The following is a 16,025-nucleotide window of genomic DNA, read 5'->3' as shown; positions in this document are numbered from 1 at the left end:
CTGCACTTCTCTTGCTTCTTTCTGTGACTTTCTTCCTCTTTCTTTACCTGTCTTCCTCATTCTGCATACGCTTTCCTCTTTTGGCACCTATCTTCCTCTTCCTGCACATCTCTTGCCTCTTTCTGCACCTCTCTTGCCTCTTTCTGCACCTCTCTTGCCTCTTTCTGCTCTTCTCTTGCCTCTTTTTATACCTCTTTTGCATTGCTTCTGCATCTCTCATGCTTTTTTCTCCACCTCTCTTGCTTATTTCTGCACCTTTCTTGCCTCTTTCTGCACATCTCTTGCTTCTTTCTGCACATCACTTGCTTCTTTTTGCACCTCTCTTAATTCTTTCTGCACTTCTCTTGCTTCTTCCTGTACCTCTCTTGCTTCTTTCTGTACTCTTCTTTTTCTCTCTGTACTTCTCTTGCCTCGTTTTACTCCTATCTTCCTCTTTCTGCACCTCTCTTGCTCTTCCTGTACCTTTCCTCTTCTTTCTGCACCTCTCTTTGTTGTTTCTGCACATCTCTTCCTTCTTTCTGCACCTCTCTTGCTTCTTTCTGTCCCTCTCTTGCTTCTTTCATCACTTCTCTTGCTTTTTTCTGCACTTCTCTTGCTTCTTTCTGCACCCTTCTTCCTCTATCTGCACTTCTGTTTGCCTCTTTCTGTACCTCTCTTGCCTATTTTTGTACCTCTCTTGTGTTGTTTCTGCATCTCTCTTGCTCTTTTCTGTACCTCTCTTGCTTCTTTCTGTACTTTAATTTCTCTCTCTGCACATCGCTTGCTTCTTTCTGCACATATCTTCCTCTTTCTGCACCTCCTTTCTTTTTGCACCTCTCTTCCTTCTTCCTGCACCTCTCTTGCCTCTTTCTGACCTTCTCTTGCCTCTTTCTGTACCTCTCTTGCTTCTTTATGCACTTCTCTTGCTTCTTTCTCCGCTTTTATTCTCTTTATGCTCCTTTCTTCCTCTTTCTGCACATTTCTTCCTCTTTCTGTATCCCTCTAGCTCTTTCTGCACTTATCTTGCCTCTTTCTATACTTCTGTTGCTTCTTTATGCACATCTCTTGCCTCTATCTGTACCTCTCTTGACCATTCTGTACATTCTGCCTCTTTCTGCACCTCTCTTACCTCTTTCTGAACTTCTCTGGCCTTTTTTGCACTTTTCTTGCTTCTTTCTGTACCTCTCTTGCTTCTTTCTGTACCTCTCTTGCTTTTTTCTGCACCTCACTCTCTTCTTTCTGCACCTCTCTTGGTTCTTTTTGCACTTCTCCTATTTCTTTCTGCATCTGTCTTGCCTCTTTCTGCACCTCTTTTTCCTCTTCCTGCACCTTTCTTCCTCTTTCTGCACTTCTATTGCTTCTTTCAGCAACTCTTTTGTTTCTTTCTTCACTTCTCTTGCTTCTTTCTGTGACTTTCTTCCTCTTCCTTTACCTGTCTTCCTCTTTCTGCACCTCTCTTGCCTCTTTCTGCACCTCTCTTGCCTCTTTTTGTACCTCTCTTGCGTTGTTTCTGCATATCATGCTATTTTCTCTACCTCTCTTGCTTATTTCTGTACCTTTCTTGCCTCTTTCTGCATCTCTCTTGCTTCTTTCTATAACTTTCTTGCTTCTTTCTGCACCTCCCTTGCCTCTTTCTGCATTTCTCTTGCTTCTTTCTACACCTCACTTGCTTCTTTTTGCACCTCTCTTAATTCATTCTGCACTTCTCTTGCTTCTTCCTGTACCTCTCTTGCTTCTTTCTGTACTTTTCTTTCTCTCTCTGTACTTATCTTGCCTCGTTTTGCTCCTCTCTTCCTCTTTCTGCACCTCTCTTGCTCTTCCTGCACCTTTCCTCTTCTTTCTGCACCTCTCTTTCTTGTTTCTGCACATCGCTTCCTTCTTTCTGCACCGCTCTTGCTTCTTTCTGTCCCTCACTTGCTCTATCTGCACTTCTTTTGCCTCTTTCTGTACTGCTCTTGCTTCTTTCTACACTTTTCTTCAGTCTTTCTGTGCCCCTATTGCTTCTTTCTACACCTCTCTTGCCTCTTTCTGCACTTCTCTTGCTTCTTTCTGTAGCTTTCTTGCTTCTTTCTGCACCTCTCTTGCCTCTTTCTGGACTTCTCTTGCCTCTTACTGTACTTCTCTAGCTCTTACTGCCCTTCTATTGCATCTTTCTGCACTTCTCTTCCTTCTTTCTATACCATTCATCCTCTTTTTGCACTTCCCTTGCTTCGTTCTCTACCTCTTGTGCCGCCTTCTGTAACTCACTTGCCTCTTTCTGTACCTCACTCTCTTCTTTCTATACCTCTCTTGCTTCTTTCTGCACCTCTCTTGGTTCTTTCTGCACTTTGCGTGCTACTTTCTGCACCTTTCTGTACCTTTCTACACCTTTTTGCACCTTTTTTCCACACCAAATATAGCAGCACTTGTAGCAAACCAAATATTAACTTGGCCCATTAGATACATGCACAGAGAGATTCTTTATGCACCTGTGTTGATTATTAACACACCTCTCTTGCTTCTTTCTGTGCCTCTCTTGCCTCTTTCATCACTTTGCTTGCTTCTTTCTACACCTCTCTTGCTTTTTTCTGCACTTCTCTTGCGTCATTCTGTACCTTTCATCCTCTTTATGCAGTTCTCTTGCCTCTTTCTGCATTTCTGTTGCTTCTTTCTGCACCTTTCTTCCTCTTCCTGCAGTTTTCTTGCCTCTTTCTGCACTTATCTTGCTTCTTTCTACACCTCTCTTCCTCTTTATGCACATCTCTTGCTTCTTTTTGCATATCTCTTCCTCTATCTGCACCTTCCTTCTTTCTGCACTTCCTTCCCCTGTCTTTCCTCTTTCTGCACTTCTCTTGCCTATTTCTGCATCTCTCTTGCTTATTTCTGCATTTCTCTTGCTTCTTTCTCCACCTTTCTTCCTCTTTCTGCCCCTTTCTTCATCTTTCTGCACATTTCCTCCTCTTTTTGCACCTCTCTTGCTTGTTTCTGCACATCTCTTCCTTCTTTCTGCACCTCTCTTGCTTCTTTCTGTCCCTCTTTTGACTCTTTCATCACTCCTCTCGCTACTTTCTTGCACCTCTCTTGCTTATTTCTGCACCTTTCTTCCTCTATCTGCACGTCTCTTGCCTCTTTCTGTATTTCTCTTGATTCTTTCTATACTTTTCTTCAGTCTTTCTGTACCCCTCTTGCTTCTTTCTACACCTCTCTTGCCTCTTACTGCACTTCTCTTGCTTCTTTCTGTACCTTTCTTCCTCTTTCTGTACTTCTCTTGCCTCTTTCTGTAACTCTCTTGCTTCTTTCTACCCCTCTCTTGCCTCTTTCTGGACTTCTCTTGCCTCTTTCTGCACTTCTCTTGCCTCTTATTGCACATCTATTGCCTCTTTCTACACTTCTCTTCCTTATTTCTACACCATTCATCCTCTTTCTGCACTTCTCTTGCTTCTTTCTGCACCTCTCGTGCCTCTTTCTGTAACTCACTTGCCTCTTTATGCACCTCACTCTTCTTTCTGTACCTCTCTTGCGTCTTTCTGAACCCCCTTGCTTCTTTCTGCACTTTTCTTGTTACTTTCTGCACCTTTCTGCACCTTTCTTCCTCTTTCTGCACCTTTTTATCCCACACCAAATATAACAGCACTTGTAGCAAACCAATTATTAACATGGTCTATTAGATATGTACAAAGATACATAGTTACCACCACCTCCAAGCCACAGCAGTACAAATTTCCATCTGTATTACACACCACTAGACTAACTTGAGAAAATTGGACACTTTTAGATGTCCTAAATGTAAATTTCCAGACACAAGTATTTAGACAGTGTCTCGGACAAAAGCAACCATTATTGGAAATATTCAAGTTCATAGGTGAGCTGGTAAAATATGATGTAACATCAGAAATCACACCAATTAGATAGCACTCTTTCGTTCATAAACTATAGATCTGAGATATCTAATTACCTGCATGATTGTGCGTTTTTGCAGCATTTTACTTTATTTCAAGAATATCTCTTTCTCTACCTCAATTTCCATACTTCCTGTTGTTTAATCTTATGGAGGGACTACCCATAAAGTCTGTGTACTTTTTACTTTTCTCATCTATTTTAGTAGCAAATGTCCTCATTTTCCACCTGTAATCTAGCCTCTGTCATCTGGTCGGACTTCTTCATCCTAACTTGTAACAGTATGGGCTTTAACTATTTGGCATTAGAGGAATAGCTATCAGGAATCATCTGATTCCTTACTTGGAATACTGATTGAGGGTGGTGAAAACCTACTCAAGCAACAATCACAATCCTTGTAAGGGTGATGAATAGGCAAATCCCAAAATTAACCTGGCTCAACCCTCTCGTAGCTTGCTACCGAGCGGTGAGGTTTAGTTTAGAGGCAATGTGTAAATTATTTTTGTAGCATTTTAAACAGTAATATAGTGAGAGCACAGCACAAGAAAAATCACACACCAATTTAGAAAAATATTTATTAACTAAATCAAGATCAAAATGACAAAATCCAATCAGTAGATCCAGAGATATGCAATTCTAAAGATTTAAATAAAAATAGCACCAAAAAGCCCACAGCTCCACTTGCGGCTATCTGGTCTTGCAAGACTGGGTGAAAGTCACAATTTCAGGCCGACTGTGATGAAGCACGGGTCGGATACAGGGAGCAGGATGGTTCCACAGATAAGTGACTTTCTCAGACCAGCGCACAGAGTCCCCTTCGCAGTGGAGGGGGCCGGCAGGAAAGCACTGAGTATGGTCTTCGATGTAGCACAAGGAGCAGGTCTGGTATAGCGGACGGTCACGCTGTAGTGCGAACATCCTGTTTCTTCACAAATGGTCTGGCCAGAGCTTCACAGAGGCTCTTTATGCGAGCGGTCAATGCTGTAGTTTCAGATGTAGGTTCAATTCCTCTGTTCCAGGCAGGAAGGTAGTGGGACAGCAATCCAGCACAATAGCAGACTAGCAAGGCAGTACACCTGCAGGTCAGTAGTCCAGCAGAGTGACTGTCCTTTTAGCAACACAGCGGTCCTTCCTGGCAGAGTCTCCACAGGTTTAGAAGTGTACTGAAGAGTTGGTGTATGAGGTCCAATATTTATACTAGGTGCCCCCTTTGAAGTAAGATACGCTTCTAGAGGTTTCCCTTTGAAGTATAAAGGTTTCCTGCCTCCCCTGCCCTGGCTCCATACTAACTATAGGGGATATGCATACCTTTTTGTGGAGGCAGGACACAGCATATTCAAGTGTAAATCGGGCTCTGCATTTCTTTCCTGCCAATGATGGTCCATCCAGGCTCACCTAAGATCCCTATTGGGTGTGGCTGTTTAGGAGGCATGCACAAAGCTCAACTGTCAGCTACACCCCCCAGTCTTGTGACTCAGAGACAGGCTGCAGGCACTAAATGGCTAAAGCAGCAAAATGCCAACTTGTAATTTAAAATCGGACTTTATCATTTAAGAGGGCTATAAATTATAAATCTTTAGACACCAAACTCCACCAGTCTACTAGCTCCCAATTGGATGTTACAGCTTATTAAACGTAATAAGGTAACTCCAATGTTATCATAGGGAGAGGTAATTCTTGCAGTAGAGAAAAACTAATTTATGACTTTTCACTACAAACACATGTAAAACTTTAGAGCACATTCCCAACATTTTCAATAAACTGTACGCTGCCCTCTGAGCTGTCCAAGGCCTACCCTAGGGGTGACTTATATGTATCAAAAGGGAAGGTTTGTTTTGCTTGGTCGAAATGGTAGTTTTGAAATGTCAGGCCTGAGGCACGTTTAAAGGGCTGGGTGGCACAATCAGTGCTGCAGACCCACTAGCAGCATTTAATTTCCAGGCCCTAGGTGCATTTAGTATCAATTAACTAGGGACTTACAAGTATTGTAAACCAATTCTACTATGTTTTTGGGAGAGAACACAAGCACTTTAGCACTTTAGCACTGGTTAGCAGAGGTAAAATGTGCAGAGCCCTGAAAGCCAACGAAAACAGGTTCAGAAAACCGGACGGGGAAGGTAAAACATCTTGGGGATGACCCTGCAGAAAGGGCCAAGTCCAACAGTTATCACAACCCTACTCTTCCTATTGCATTGGCCTCTTCTGACTTCCTGTTTCTTGGCCAAACATGCAAGAAAGCACAGAGGATACTGCTCAACAGCTGTCAAAGATAGTTCTAACCCATATTGAGCCAATGTCCGACAGCCCAAAATACAGATGTTGGTTAGGTATTCCAAAATTTAGAAAAAAGTTGAATTTTGTGAGCATAGTTCTGGCATGCACAGGTCTCCAATACGAAAAATCTATTTCTATTCAGAAAAAAAAGAAAGCGCCTGCTATTTTCAAAAATAATATGTAAGACTTTAAAATGATTACAATGATAACATATTCAAATATCCAAAAGCTACATCTCAGTAAAACATGACCTTGAAGAGTAGGAATTAAGATTGCTTTTCTTAGTCTATTATCGGATTATCACAGGGTGCTGTTCAAGGGAAATGCAGACATTTTCTTGAGAAGTTATCAGCCCTTTGCATTGATGCAATAATGACCCTGCAATACTCTTTAAGCTGCTGCCAAATGGTATAGAGTGCATATATTCTCCTCTTGCAGGTCTATTAAGCAGCTTGAAGTTGATTAAAATGTCACATATCCAGGGTATTATTCAGTAGGAAACTTTAAAGCCTGATATCGACATAACCTTTGCGAGTTACATAAAACATATGGTGAGGAGATAATGGCTGCCGTGTGTTAGTAGCCGAAAGAGCACAGAAGGTCAACTTGTGAATTCAGATTTCTTGGGTTTTGTGAATGTACTGTAACTTAGCTGTCTAATTCCTTTTACTCCTGACAAGGTTAAAAACACGTAAAAGGGAATTAAACATTTGCATCCCTGTCTGATTACACTGGCATGGGTGAGCATGCATCTTACTGAGCATTCCCACCGGTGAGAGTGCCTTTGAAAAGCTTTCTCTCCTAATTTGACAGCATTACATGGTAAAATGACCTTAATGAGTAATAGGTATTCTACAGGCTTGCTGGTGAGCATCTGTTTTTAAGTAGAGGGCATGGCCTTTTCAGGAGATGATTAAGTGCTGATATTTCTTTAGTCCTTCAGCTCTGATTCCCAGCTGTGAATTGCTAAAGAAGTGTAGTCAGGCCTCTTCCCGAGCTGTTGCTGAAATGTGCCCATGTTGCCATTATATACATAAACATTTTTTTTATCAAGGACCTTCTTTTGAACAAATACTGCATTGCGCATTGAAAACTGGTGATCTATATGATATTCTGTTATTTCTCTTTACTTCACTTGCGGATGGCTCTCCTGTATCACACAGGACTCCTTTCATTTTTTGCTAATCGCATTCCAGCCAAGGAGTGTACAAGGCACTGCCCTTGCACAAATATTAATTTCTATTTTTAGTATATTTATTTTAGAGTAATTAAATGCATATGCCCTTTTATTTCAGATTCACATCTATAGTTAAATGAATGTATTAAATTACTGTTGTTTTTACATATACTTCTTTATATTTTACTATGCACGCATAATTAGTTTGAATCCCCCTACTCTTTTTGGGACATAATTCTATTTTACATACATTAATGCAACATAACTACTGGTTTATGCTCACAGCAACACCAGAGGGCACATTCTAGGCTTCTGAATATATTTTCCTGTTTTTTTAAATTTTTTCTATTAAGCACTACCTTATCTAGTATTCTGAAGCTTGTTTCGTTATTTAGTGTACAGATCTGCGTTGAGTCTGTTTACGCCATTCCATTAATTTAGTTTTAATTACTGTGACCTTTAGGACAAGGTGCCCTTTGACTAACTCCATAAGCCTCTCCATGGACTTGTTTTTGTATGTACACGACATGTTTTAGATTACTATTATTGCCGACATTGCACCTTCTTTTTGCATAATCCTTGCACAATATTGTCCATTCTGACAATGGTCCATCTATTACTTTCAATAGGCCAAGAATAGTCTGCATTTGTGATAACAGATTGCCCTCAATTGAACTTCTCAAAAACATGATAACATGCATTCGATATTTTAGATAATTAAATGAATAGTATAGTATAGATTTACTGTCTGCACTTTTTTGACCACCTGAGAACTAATCCTAGCTTTATGTTTCACTTTATTTATAAAATAGGGTATAATTCATTATTTATGGAAATATTGATTCAAATGTATTTTTCTCTCCTATGCACTGCCCCATGTTATAACTAATAGATTTGATTTATCTGGCTTGAGCTGTATTATGTGCACACTCTTTTGGAATTGTACTTATGCACTCAAGCTTCTCAAATTTCCTGCATCTATTACACTAAGGGCCTTATTATGAGTTTGGCGGTCCGATGGATCGACAAACCCTCGGTAACGGAGCATCTATTGGCACACCAGTGCTACGACCGCCCTATTACAAGCAGGTCAGTCGGACTGCCATGTTACCGCTGCTGCCGCCAGGGATCCGCAATCCCTGGTGGTCTTGCAGCAGTCTGAGGCCCCTAATATGCTGGTGGTGGCAATACGGCACTGCCATGCATATTAGGCGTTTCCTCCTTTTGCAGAGTAACACATCATATTTGAGTAAAACGAAATGTTTACTTATTTAGAAAATATCATAATTACATTTTCAAATGTAGTTTGCAGTATGTTTTTGTGAGAAGCTGACTTGGTATATGATGCACACTTATGTAAGCACCCTGCACCAAGCCAGACGACCTTACAGTGATTTTAGTGGTCTTAGACAACCTTAGAAATCTCTCTAAGGGGTAGCTATGGAGAGCAGCCTTCAGGCTTAGTCCAGAAGTAGTGTAAACCAGCGTGTTTTACCAGCGCACAATCTTATTGGTAAATATTAAGTGAAAAAGAACCACACAGTGTATTTATAAAAATATGTATTTATTATAACACACTCACTAACAGATACAGATATCTTTTTGCTGGAGCTATACACCATGCACACAATACTTTGCAATAGAAACAGGTAAGTAGCACAAATACACAGTGGTCACCAGGGGGGTGACCAAACCATATACTAAAATAGCGGTATGCGACCCACGACTCAAGGCAAGACTATACCCAGAAGACATAGAAGTGCCGGGGACCCAATGAACCACCGAGGTAAGTAACCAGGAAGGCAGTGTGCAGAGAGGTAACATGACTGCGGGCTCAATACAAGTCTATGGGTAAGTCGTGGTTGCAGTTTTAAAGAAGAAGGACCCTTTCCAGTGAGCCCTGAAGAAACCCAGTGGAAGACAGAAGGTTGGAGAGCCACTCCAACCGTGGATACCTTAGGGGCCAGGATACCTACACCAGGGAATCCGGGTGCATTTTTTTTATCAAGGACCTTCTTTTGAACAAATACTGCATTGCGCATTGAAAACTGGTGATCTATATGATATTATGTTATTTCTCTTTACTTCACTTGCGGATGGCTCTCCTGTATCACACAGGACTCCTTTCATTTTTTGCTAATCGCATTCCAGCCAAGGAGTGTACAAGGCACTGCCCTTGCACAAATATTAATTTCTATTTTTAGTATATTTATTTTAGAGTAATTAAATGCATATGCCCTTTTATTTCAGATTCACATCTATAGTTAAATGAATGTATTAAATTACTGTTGTTTTTACATATACTTCTTTATATTTTACTATGCACGCATAATTAGTTTGAATCCCCCTACTCTTTTTGGGACATATTTCTATTTGACATACATTAATGCAACCTAACTACTGGTTTATGCTCACAGCAACACCAGAGGGCACATTCTAGGCTTCTGAATATATTTTCCTGTTTTTTAATTTTTTTTCTATTAAGCACTACCTTATCTAGTATTCTGAAGCTTGTTTCGTTATTTAGTGTACAGATCTGCGTTGAGTCTGTTTACGCCATTCCATTAATTTAGTTTTAATTACTGTGACCTTTAGGACAAGGTGCCCTTTGACTAACTCCATAAGCCTCTCCATGGACTTGTTTTTGTATGTACACGACATGTTTTAGATTACTATTATTGCCGACATTGCACCTTCTTTTTGCATAATCCTTGCACAATATTGTCCATTCTGACAATGGTCCATCTATTACCTTCAATAGGCCAAGAATAGTCTGCATTTGTGATAACAGATTGCCCTCAATTGAACTTCTCAAAAACATGATAACATGCATTCGATATTTTAGATAATTAAATGAATAGTATAGTATAGATTTACTGTCTGCACTTTTTTGACCACCTGAGAACTAATCCTAGCTTTATGTTTCACTTTATTTATAAAATAGGGTATAATTCATTATTTATGGAAATATTGATTCAAATGTATTTTTCTCTCCTATGCACTGCCCCATGTTATAACTAATAGATTTGATTTATCTGGCTTGAGCTGTATTATGTGCACACTCTTTTGGAATTGTACTTATGCACTCAAGCTTCTCAAATTTCCTGTATCTATTACACTAAGGGCCTTATTATGAGTTTGGCGGTCCGATGGATCGACAAACCCTCGGTAACGGAGCATCTATTGGCACACCAGTGCTACGACCGCCCTATTACAAGCAGGTCAGTCGGACTGCCATGTTACCGCTGCTGCCGCCAGGGATCCGCAATCCCTGGTGGTCTTGCAGCAGTCTGAGGCCCCTAATATGCTGGTGGTGGCAATACGGCACTGTCATGCATATTAGGCGTTTCCTCCTTTTGCAGAGTAACACATCATATTTGAGTAAAACGAAATGTTTACTTATTTAGAAAATATCATAATTACATTTTCAAATGTAGTTTGCAGTATGTTTTTGTGAGAAGCTGACTTGGTATATGATGCACACTTATGTAAGCACCCTGCACCAAGCCAGACGACCTTACAGTGATTTTAGTGGTCTTAGACAACCTTAGAAATCTCTCTAAGGGGTAGCTATGGAGAGCAGCCTTCAGGCTTAGTCCAGAAGTAGTGTGAACCAGCGTGTTTTACCAGCGCACAATCTTATTGGTAAATATTAAGTGAAAAAGAACCACACAGTGTATTTATAAAAATATGTATTTATTATAACACACTCACTAACAGATACAGATATCTTTTTGCTGGAGCTATACACCATGCACACAATACTTTGCAATAGAAACAGGTAAGTAGCACAAATACACAGTGGTCGCCAGGGGGGTGACCAAACCATATACTAAAATAGCGGTATGCGAACCACGACTCAAGGCAAGACTATACCCAGAAGACATAGAAGTGCCGGGGACCCAATGAACCACCGAGGTAAGTAACCAGGAAGGCAGTGTGCAGAGAGGTAACACGACTGCGGGCTCAATACAAGTCTATGGGTAAGTCGTGGTTGCAGTTTTAAAGAAGAAGGACCCTTTCCAGTGAGCCCTGAAGAAACCCAGTGGAAGACAGAAGGTTGGAGAGCCACTCCAACCGTGGATACCTTAGGAGCCAGGATACCTACACCAGGGAATCCGGGTGCATAGGTGTGATGTGGTGTTGGAAACCACCGGCGAACTCAATGGAGGACTTCAGGAAGATGCCGCTGCTGGAGAAGGTGAAAGTGTCCAGTGGAACCCAAAAATGGATTCAGGATGAGAAGAACCTGCACGCAGAGGGGACAGAGTCTATGCTACTTGGAAGTGACCAGGTGGTCCAGAAGACGAATGCCCACGAGCAGTCCCGCGTCAGATGTTGAGAGTTGAGGGGTTGTGTCCGTTGGAAGCACAAAGAAGCCTTTGCAACTGCAACCAACATGGAAAGTGAAGCAGGTGCAGTGTTGGGACCAGCAAGGTCCAGGTGACTCACCACAAGCAGGGGAATCAGGGAGTTGATTTCAGGCCCTTGGAGTAGTATAAAAAAAGCTCTGCCTCCATAACCCACAAATCTGAGGAATCATTAAAAGAGCCTTTTTACATGACCTCAGGTAGTGCACCATTGGGTAGAGCCATACTTGAAAGGACTAATGATGAAATGCAGAAGTTAAGGTCAGAAGTTCTTAGACTTACCTGACCAATGGATAGTAGAGGGCCTAATACCTGCTATCAGGAAGTCAGATAATGTTCTTGACACTGATGTTCTCAAGTTGGATAACTGGGGATGTTGTATGACAGAAGCTGATAGGTGGGAGAGATACACATCCTAAATCATTCAAGAAGATGCTATTTAGATGGTTTCAATAATCTGAGAAATTGGTAAGCTGCTTGTGTTGCTCCTCCCTGCCATACAGGTGATTAAGCAGCGGATGTGTGGCGGGCCCCAGACAGATCAATGCCTTGACATGAAATCCATCGGAATGGCGAGATCTAAAATTTCATCCAAACAGAGGAAGAGGGACACATATCAAACCCCTGCCTCCAGGCACAGCAGCTGTCACCAAGGATCCCCAGATCAGAGAGAGGACGACCGTGCTTAGATACTCCATCCTGCAACAGATGTAATATAGCAGACCAAAGAGGCCTCTCAGAGCATCTTGGAGACTAAAATAGGAAAGTTGGGGCAGATGTGGCCCTGCTGTTGCAAGACCTCTGCAAGACTATCTCCTGAGTAACAGATGCGGTAGGCCGCATAGCCAAGTTGGAAGGAACAATTCAGGAACTTCACCAGACTGCAAAAATTGAAGGGAGCAATGACTGAGGTGGTAGCCAGAGCGGATGATGCTGAGACTCACTCTAGGCAAAATAGCCTGCGCCTAATAGGCTATCCAGAGGGTATAAAGGGATAACTCCTGGAACATATCCTTGTACAGTGACTGCGTACCATTGTGCCTCGGAGCACCTCTCCATGTTTGCTTATAGACTGCACCCACCATACATTAGCAAAACACCTAATGCTATGAGCAGCACCTAGGGCGATCATAGTTCGCTCTCTGAACTACAGTGAAATGATTCTTCACACAGTTAGAGGAAATGGAGAAATACTACATGATTCTCAGAAGAGACTAGTCTTTCCGGATTACACAAGATTTGTGCAGAGGCAATCAAAATCATTCGAACAAGTGAAGCAAAAATTAAGGGCCTTGAAGGTTAAATATATGCTTCTCTAGCCAGCAAAGCTCCGTGTCCTGTTCCGATGAAAAGACTTGTATTTTGAGACTCATGCTCAGGCATGAAAGTGGATTGAGGAAGGGCCCCCAACCGAGGTTGGGAGACAAACACCGGAATCAGAGCAGCTCCCCATAGCCAAGAGAAGCTGAACCTGCTACAGCATTCAGAGACATTAGACCCAGCAGAGATAGGGATCCACAAGGGGAACCGGGAGAGACTCTGATGGCAATCCATCTTCGAATATGGAGGCTGGCTGTGTAGGTGAGTCAGACAGAGTAGAGGGCATGCAAGGAAAGGCCTGGTACTCGGCCGTATAACCACCCCCCACTTAACATGGACTAAACGGTGCATGGCAGAAGGTCACTAAGGAAGTAAGCCTTCTTTTAGGGAGGGTTTGCCGAATTAACAGTTGTTCTTCCTTTGATGGGAGGGGGATTCGGTTTTGGTGTGGGAGGGCAACACACCTTTCTGAAGTTGGGGATGTGGGCAAATCAGGGCTTATGTTTAGGGAAAGTGGGGTGGGGAGGAAAATAGGGGTTTGAGTCTACATTACAAGTATAGAGCACTGCATACCCCTCAGATTATAGAGCATGTAACTAGGAGGGAGAGGAGAGGGATCGGGGGAGACAGGGTGACACTTCATGGCTACAGACAAGACCCAGGCTGCAGATGAGGCCCTGGTAGATGATCACTTGGAGATCCTTTCAATGGGTTGAGATGCAAGATTAAAAGGGGAGTGGTAGTGCAGTACCTGAGGAGACACACAGGAAAAGCATCTTCTGTGGACTAATTGCAGTGCCTCCACGGAGGCAAGTCAAGCTGTTAGTACATGTGGGATACACAGAAGGGCCCAGAGGGCAGGCAGTTCTGGCTAAGAAGTAACCCCCTTTCACATAACCAAACAATGGGTAGACCCCAAGGGATGTTGCGTAGCAGTGCACGGAACCAAGAAAAGGAGAAGTCTCCTAGTGGTGAATATATAGCTGCCTCCTAAATTAAAGAGAAAAATCTCTGGATAAGGTGAGACCGCTCTTACTGAAAGCAGACACAACAATACCCTTTGTGGGTGGATACTTTAATGATGGTATGTTATATTATACTATGCTTTGTTATATCGACTTATAGAGCACAACAAATCACACCCGAACGTGTATCCCGGAGCTAAGCCTTTTCAAGTAGTGCAATCAATTCTTAAAATAACCAGGTTTTTAGTAATCTCTTAAATTGAATAAAGTCTGTACACTTTATAAATCTTCAGGAAGTTGATTCCAAGCCCTCAGAGCAGTATAATAAAGGGCTCTGCCTCCATATCTTGAAGCACAAATCTGAGGAATCATTAAAAGAGCCTTGTTACAAGACCTCAGTGTGTGCACCACTGGGTAGAGGCATAATTTGTCCTTCACATATTGTAGAGAACGCCCTAGGAGAGTTGTGTGGACAAGACAACAGATCTTAAAGAAGATGAGCTTCCTGACTATTAGCCAATGGAGGGATCTGAGGATAGGGGCTACAGGGAGGTGATGCACAGACACATGAAAAGATATCCTATCAGTACGCAGTCAAAACAAGGGCACACAGGTCTGGCCCACTATGTACAAACCGTGGGGCTATATGACATATGGATGTAAAAGCATTCAATTGACAGATAATATTCCTTCCATTGAGGGGCCTATGGATCACTGGCTGCTGGCAGATGAGCTTCACCGGGTATATGAGGTGAATTATTGGCCAGGGTATATCCAACCACTCCCTACTGCAAGTCACACTGGGGTGATGTAGGCATACTAAAATACACCAGCGGAGGCTAGAGGCATGGGCACTCTAGGACGAAGATATAATTAGAATGCTACAGGTAGATACCCAACTCTACTATGCAGAGAATGAGGGGTTGGTAGACTTCCCAGTGATATTATGGGAGGCATTTAAAACCATGATTAAGGATTCGGCCCAAAATATAGCGGCAATACAATGGAAAGCTAAGGGTCAGCAGGAATCAGACTTGGAACAGCACCTGACAGAGTTGGAAAGAGACTGGGTGGGTAAGGTGACCCCAAACACATATACGAAATTAGTCACTAACCAGGAACTGCTCCATAACATTACGCGAAAGGCTGCATAAGACCACTATCTCTCGATACAGAAAAAACTTCATACAACTGGGTTTAAGGTGGCCTGCCTGTTAGCTTGGCTGAGCAGAAGGGAAAAAGATGTGAAATGGGTGACTGAGGTCCAGACAGAGGAAGGGGTCTTGGTTCGGTCTGACAGGGACATAGTGCAAGAATTCACAAGATACTTAGTAAGTTCTGCACTGCACAGGTAGGTCAATCCAGGCAGGACATCTCAGAATTCCTGGCAAAAATCAGGGTACCAAAAGCGACAAAACTAGATCAGGAGGTGCTAGAATCCAAAGTAACTATCACAAAGATAGAAGAGGCACTGGCTGACATGAAATCTAGGACAACACCGAAGCCCAATGGATTCCCAGTGGAAATGTTTAAGCTCCTTGCCTTACTCCTATCCACATCTGAGGAAGCAATTCATGCCACCAGAGATGTGGGGGAACTCCAGCGTGCCCTCCAGTATGCTATCATAGTGGTAATTCACAAAATGGGCAAGCCCCGAAATGACTGTGTCTCATACTGCCTCATTTAGTTGCTCAGTAGTAAAAGCAAAATACTGGCCAAGATATTGGCAATATGGATGGCGAGGCTTATTACTACATTATTCACAAAGACCAGACTGGGTTCATGCCAATGAGGGCCACACATCAGAACTTGTGACGTTTGCTCTCCTGGCGAGCGTCCACTCATGACGGCATGACGCCTAGGACTATTCTGTCAATGGACATGGAAAAAGCGTTTGGTTCCATTGATTGGGCAGACCTGCATATGACCTTGGAGCACTTTGATTTTGTGCTTAAATTCTGCCAATGGGTAGCTCTGCTATAAAAAGTCCCGACAGCTGTGGTGAGGGTAAACTGGACATTCTCAGATAAATTTGAGTTGGGCAGAAGAACGAGGGAGGGTTGC

Source organism: Triturus cristatus, chromosome 2_1, assembly GCF_964204655.1.
Source record: "Triturus cristatus chromosome 2_1, aTriCri1.1, whole genome shotgun sequence".
NCBI lineage: Eukaryota > Metazoa > Chordata > Amphibia > Caudata > Salamandridae > Triturus > Triturus cristatus.
The sequence above is the reverse complement of the archived record's forward strand: the minus strand, read 5'-3'. Positions refer to the sequence as shown.